We start from the raw sequence: 7,607 nt of genomic DNA, 5'->3' as shown, positions 1-7,607 counted from the left end.
TTCCTAGAAAGGGGTCAATTTATACGAGATAGATACAAATTGAAGAAGATGCTGAGTGGAGTGATTGGTTTTACATGTCTAATATATTCGAGCTTGAGTTGATTCATTTTTGCTCCACTAGTTTTGATGGTTTTTGAGCTACATTCCCAAATATTTCTCACCTTTATCCTAAACCCCATTACAACCCTTGAAAAGTCCTTATGATTTGTGTTATGCATGTGATATGAGTGGTGGAGAATGAGAAGAAATGCAAGCCTATGGTAGATCATTTTCATTGGAATGAATTTGAGAGAAACACATACCTTCAACCACATGAGAGTAGAGTGTTTATTTCTGTGAGGGTCTACTTATTTAGTTTACTCCATCTTTGAATGAAAATGCTTACTAAGTAATTGTAAGTTTTTTATGAATTTTTGTTCATGATATGTTATGAATTTTTAAGAGCTTGGTTGTTTTTTGTTGATGGCATTACAACCTTGGTGTTTTTGGGAAAGTGAATTAGAGTTTTGCCGGAGGACGAACATAACACTCCCCTTAAAGCAAGGGGTGAGAAAACATTGTAAACACCTAGCTTGTTGTAGATGGTTGAAAAGTTCTTTTGAGTAACTGGTTTGGTGAAAATGTCAGCAACTTGGCTTTGTGAAGATATATATATGTTTGAGAGATAACATGCCGATTTGGAATTTTTCTCATATAAAATGGCAGTCTAATTCAATGTGTTTTGTTCTCTTATGGAAGACCAGATTTGATGTGATATGTAATGTAGCCTAGTTATCGTAATATAGATCCATAGGAGCTTCTTTATAGAATCCCAGTTTAGTGAGAAGTAATCTGATCCATAAAAGCTCACTAATTGTGTGTGCCATGGCCCTGTATTCTGCTTTTGCACTAGACCTTGCAAACTACATTCTGCTTCTTTCTTCTCCATGTAACCAAGTTCCCTCCAACCATTGTACAATATTCCAAAGTAGATTGTGTGTCATCTAGGGATCTGGCCTAGTCTGCATCTGAAAATCCTTCTATGTTGAAGCCCTCTTACTGGAGCTCCTTTCAAATACCGCAATATTCTGTCTAGTGCTTCCCAGTGATTAAGTTGTGCTTGTGCATGTATTGACTCATCACACTTACTGCATATGATATATCCGACCTTTTTACACAAAGATAAATGAGTTTCCCTACAAGTTTTTTATATTTTCCAATATGCACATCTTTTCTAGTACCTGTAAATAATTTTTTATTTGAGTCCATAGGGGTTTCAGTAGGTCTACTCCCTATCATTCATGTCTCCTCTAGTAGATAAAGAACATACTTCCTTTGAGATAGTACAATCCCATGTCTGGATTGTAGTACTTCAATACCCAAAATATATACAAGTAGTCCAAGATTTTTTGTCATGAATTATGCGCATATTTATTCCTTGGTTTCCTGAATGCCCTCGGGATCACTAGCGGTTAGGACAACATCATCAACATATACTGTCAAAATCACTTTCCTTTAGGTGTGTCTTCAAATAAATACGGAGTGATCTACAGAACATCTATGAAATTTGGCACGTATGAGTGCTTGGCTAAATTTATCAAACCATGCACGAGGAGACTGTTTAAGACCATAAAGGGATTTCTTCAATCGACATACCGACTCCCCCTCAACCACAAATCCAGGTGGTTTTTGCATATAAATTGTTTCCTTGATTTCCCCATTAAGAAAAATAATTTCACATCAAGCTGATAGATTTTCCAGGAAGAATTAGCAGCCGTAGTCAATAAAATACGTACCAAGTTCATTTTGGCCACAGATGAGAATGTTTCCTCATAATCAATTCCATAACACTGTGCATAACCTTTAGCAACGAGGTGAGCCTTAAGGCGAGCAATGGACCCATCCAGATAGTGTTTCAATCTCATTTTCTTAGAGTGCATGCATTTCGAGCCTCTTGATAGAACTGTGGGACTGATATGGAGGAGATAGATGAAAGAAATTGACAACATAAAGGGAAAAAACGATGGTGAGACACAAACTTGGATATGGGGTGTGAAGTAGAGGGCCTAGTGCAAGTTCTGGGTTCTTTTCTCAAGGCAATTGGATGAGTATCATATTGTAAGCCAAAAACAACAGGAGAAGATAGACTTACCTTGATGGAATCCACACACTCAGTAGGTGTGGTGTCAGCCAGTGTATCTGGGGGTTGAACAATTTTCGTAGCACGAGGCACAACCGGTTGAGCAGAAGCTGGTATAAAAGATAGACCTGGAGGAGCACTGTCAGAGTAGTATGAAGAATAATAAAAAAAGTTACATCGCTAGACACAAGTAACCTTTGGAGGGTGGGATTATAGCAAATATAACCCTTCTGTGTACGAGAGTATCCTAAGAAGATACACTTGATAGATTTGGGATCAAGTTTACTATGTTGTGGGGAGGTAATATGAACAAAACCTTGACACCCGAAGACTTTCAAGGAAAGTGAAAAAGGATAATCATCTAGAAACAATAAGGAGTATGGGGATTTATGACCGAGGGTAGCCTATTTATAAGAAAGCATGTAGTAAGGATGGCATGTAGCTGATAAAAGTATGGGACTTTCATGGTATACAGTAAACTGCGAGCTACCTCAAGACGATGATGGTTCTTCCGTTCTGCAACACCATTTCATTGAGGGGTGTAGGCACACGATGTTTGATGGATAATGCCTTTCTCTTGAAAAAATTGAGTCAAGGTCTCTGGAAGTATATTCTTTGTCATTATCGGACAGCAGTACTTTGATTTTCTGACCAAACTGAATGAGTACCATAGCATGAAAGGATTTAGATATAGATGGTATTTCAGAACATTCTTTAAAGAGAAATAACCATGTGGTACAAGTAAAATCATCAATAAATGTAATAAAGTACTTGACTCTAGAAATATTTGAGACGCTAAAGGGTCCCCATACATTTGTGTGAATTAACGAAAAAGGAGCAACACTTTTAAGTTCTGGACGAGGTGAGTATGTAGTCCTTTGATGTTTGCTCAGTTGACAGACTTCACAATTTAACTCTGACCTTTCTTTAAGAGTAGGAAAAAGAAGATGAAGAGATTGGGCAGATGGATGTCCCAAATGATTGTGCCATAGACTTTTCTCAGTTTCAGTAGTTGAAACGGTATTTATTTTAGGCACATCCAGGTAGTAGAGCCCCCCTTGTTCACGGCCTTGACCAATCACCTACTTCGTTATGAGACCCTGAATCACACAAGAAGTGGGTGAGAAGGTTATGGAGTAAGTAAAATATTTGTGAGCTGACTAACAGATAAAAGATTCAAGGGAAAAGTAGGAACAAAAAGAATATTTGTGAGCGAAAGTGGTGCAATAGAGGTGGATCCTTTCCCGAGAAGTTTAGTTTGAGAGCCGTCAACTATGGTAAAAATTTATGTGAGAGACATGGAGAAAGTGAGTGTAGTAGATTTTTGTTACCTATGAGATGCTCAGAGGCCCCTGAGCCAATTATCCAGGATGAAGAGCGGCAGATAGCATACATGAAGCAATGGTGGCAGCAACAGTTGAGGAGGAACTTGGAGAAGAAACCATTAGTGTTTTCATTTTTTGGAATAAGTCATACTCATCATCGGTAAGGGATTCTTTTCTATTGATGTGGTAGATTGGTCCTCCTTTGTATCACTTAGGCTTGATTAGCCTTCATACAATCCGGTTTTCCATGGATTCTATAACATGTCTCTATAGTCTGGCCAAATTTTCCACAATGGGTGAATTCCTTGTAATAGCACGTATCTATGGTGTGGCCATATCTCCCACAATGAGTGCATTCCTTGCCATCTATTCTAACAGAACCATTCCTTCCCCCTCTTCCTCACTCTTTTCTATAATTTCTTCCATGACCTCAGCCGTGGTCAGTTGATGTTCCCCTATGCCCGGAGAACATAGCGGATGATACTTTAGAAATAGAAGAAGAAACGACTAGAATACGGAGTAATGTGGCACATACATCATTATAAGTGAGAATAGGAAAGGTGCTAAGAACTTGGCTTTTAGCAACTTCAAGATATGGCTTAATGTTTTCAAGGCAAATAGCAGTGACTAAGGCTTCTTTTTTCTTGTCTTGGACAGAGACATCAGTGGAGGTAGGCCGAGCTATTTTCCATTCTTGAAGAGGCCTCTAAAATGAGCCAAATATTCATGAATATTTTCTCCTTGTTTAGTGTTGAATATTCTTTGGAGAATATTATATGGCCTATGTAATTTGTCGGAGCTAGAGAACAACTTAGCACATGTCTCCCATATTTGTTTAGCGGTATCAAGATAAATAACATTGTTGGAGACATGTTCTTCCATAATGTTGATGAGGCAACTAATAACCAAAATATCATTTTTTAACCACATAGTATAATAAATATCTTCTTCATCAATAGGTGGCCCAAGTTTGGTGAGGTGACCAAGTAGGTCTTTTGTTATAAGAAACCGGTGATCCGATGTGGACTAGCTCATGAAATTTGAAACCAATCGCAAGGGTATAGTAGTAATATTGAGTATAGGAAATTCAATGTGGCCATATTTCACTCTTGTTACCCATGTTTTCTTCAGCTATAATAGGAAATTCAACGTAAAAAAAAATCTTCAAAAAATAATAATAATAAAAACAAGTAGAGTTCTTCAACCAACTTTGTTAATGTAGAGGTTTAGCATAGAAGATAAGTAACCATATTTCTGAAATCCAATGAATAAATAACCACTCATAATAGGCTTAATATCAATCTTCTTTATCATGTAATATTTTTCCCAAAAAAATATAACCTTTTATACATTAAATATCAACATAAACTGGTTTTTCAATCAAAAAATTTCAAACCGACAAAACTACCTTGGTAACTTCATCTAATCCGAGATGCATAAATCTCAATAATCTCATAAGATGAAGACAGCCATAAAATCATATATAAACCATATTCTAAATCCAAAAACCAAGAGCATGAATTAATAATATCAAGAATAAAAAAAACTTTTCTCATGAGCTTGAATCTTGCTTCACAAAGAGCCCTCTATGAGTAGCTTTGGTCATAACTTCTTAGAGCATTCTTTTTTATGTGGGGATCCTAAATTTGATTCTCTGATACGATGTTGAATTTAGGATCCCTTTACTGAAATCTCGAGCAAGGTGAGAGAGGGAGAAAGAAAAAGAAGAGAGAGAGAGAGCTCTCGGGTAGAGAGAAGAGAAGAGAAAAAAAGAGAGAATAGTTTAGGCTAGAGAGGAAGGTTTCACGAGATGTGGAGTGGAGAACTACTTCTTTCTTATTATAATTCAAGTACAAGCACCTCTATTTATAGTAGAGGAAAGTAGTGGAGTTCAAGTACAATTAAACTATCATTCTCCTAATTACACCCAAATTATAAGTCTTAAAGATAAGTCTATCATAATTAAATAACTCAACATAATTAGAAGACTAATATAACTCAAACTCAAACTCTTCTATGATGCACGTGATCCTATGATAAGGATGCCAGCTCATGGTTATCATGGTGGATCCCACTTGATCTTCCAACTCATGTGATAAGGATACCAACTCGTGGTTATCATTGTGGTCCCACTTGATCTCCAAATCTTCCAACTCATGCCAACTCGTGTGATGACCCATCATGCCATCTCACGGTCTCATGGTGGATCCCACTAGATCGTGCAACCATGGTGGGTCCCACATTGTGACAGAGAATGTAGGAGCTTGACTAATATGTTTGCAAGGAGATGGAGTGAAAAATAAATGCAAGAATTTAACATGGTGTAACTCTCTCTTTTTCAACATTACACTTAGGAAGGATTTTCAAATGATTGAATGTAAAAGCAAGTAGATGTACCAATAAAACCTCATTAAATTCTCAATGGGAGGTTTGGTGGGGTATCTAAAAGTTCCCCATGCCAAACTAGCCATTTTTACCCATTTTAAAAAAAGTTGAGTTTGCAATGATCGATTAGTGTAAAGTTGTTGATCGATCAATCATGTGTAATGACTATTTTTCTAGTAGAATGTGACTTATTGATCAATGGTATGATCGATCAATATCTTCTTATTGGATTTGATATTTTAAGTTGGCCGATCAATGTACATGGTATGATCAATCAATCAGAATTCCCTTTGGTAATGCATAACAAGTATGATTAATCAATGACTCTTTTATGATTTATCAATCAGAATTCCCCCTAACAGTGCATAAAAAGTATGATCAATCAATGACTTTATTGTAATTGATCATGCTTTATGTCCTTGAGTGACAAGTTCTGTATGATCGATCACTCAACGGAAATTTTCTTTGGTTGGACAATATTGGTCGTTTTGTCCAAATGGGTTGATCGATCATGCTTTATAACACAGTTTGGCCATGTTTTGGATGATTGATCAATTGACCTTGGCTAATCGATCATGCTTTATATTATTGACCCGTGTACCTCTGGTTGATTGGTCATCATGTAGACGTTGATCTCTCATTCCAGTGCCAATTCATGATATGGATTTTTAAGGCAAAGGAATTTGTGATCCTAAGTGATTATAACATGTATGAAATGTGTGTATGCATTTTTAAAAACATGTTTAAATGCAAAGTATGTCCTATAGTTCTAAAATTTGCATTGTACCTCAAGGTATGGAAGAATTGGGTCGCACTCTTACATCAATAACTCCTAAACTCTAGTCTTCAATTTTTCTTCTTGTTATGAGGCAGCTTCAAGAATGCTTTGACATTCCATGGAGTGTGAAGTCTTTTAGAAGCTTGGGTTGATTCAATGCTTAGGCCTTTGAATTTGGTGTATCTTGAAGGAATTGTATCCAAAATACTAGATTTACAATTGTTAGCTCAATTAATTTTTGTTATCATCAAAACCAAAAAGGGAGTCAATACTAGGTCAACATAAACTAGCAAACAATATAAAGTACAATTAATCAACCGAATAGGATTGATTGATCGCCCAACAATCATGAGCTATAAAACATGATTAATCATACATAGTCCTTGCATTGAGGAATATAAGGCATAACTGATCATACCTAGAGTATGGATCGATTAGACAAAACCATGTCATTAAGAGACATAAAGCATGATCGATCAGACCTCTTACTTTGATCGCCCAGAGCTTTACTAGTAGATCGATCAATCAACTAGGATTAATCGATCAACTTATTTTTCTGAAGGCTTGAAATTGCATTGATTAACTAGGATTGATCGATCAACTTATTTTTCTAAAGGGTTAAAATTGAATTGATTGATCATGTGATCGATTAGTAAGCCTAAGGACCCAAAAATTATATCCAATAGTCTATTGAATGATCATACATTTCTATTGAGCGATCATTGTGTGTGTCAACTTTATGTAAACGAATAAAAAACTGCTTGTTTGACGGGGATTCTAATAAATATCCCACCAAACATGCTTTAGACAATTGATTCAGCATTAACGTGCAATTTTTAAAGCATTCAATAGACATCTACTTGAAATCACTTTCCAAACCCACTTTTGTGAGAGAAACTCTATTTCTGGTATATCTTCATCATTCCTCTTAAAATCTTCATGGATCCTAGTAAATTCAAGCTCATCTACACTTTCGGTTGTGCTGAATTGGAGACTTAGT

The sequence above is a fragment of the Aristolochia californica genome, unplaced genomic scaffold, assembly GCF_029961685.1.
Source record: "Aristolochia californica isolate CCGP_79_NKW_82.1479 unplaced genomic scaffold, dmAriCali1.0.hap1 SCAF_14, whole genome shotgun sequence".
Taxonomy (NCBI): Eukaryota; Viridiplantae; Streptophyta; class Magnoliopsida; order Piperales; family Aristolochiaceae; genus Aristolochia; species Aristolochia californica.
The sequence above is the reverse complement of the archived record's forward strand: the minus strand, read 5'-3'. Positions refer to the sequence as shown.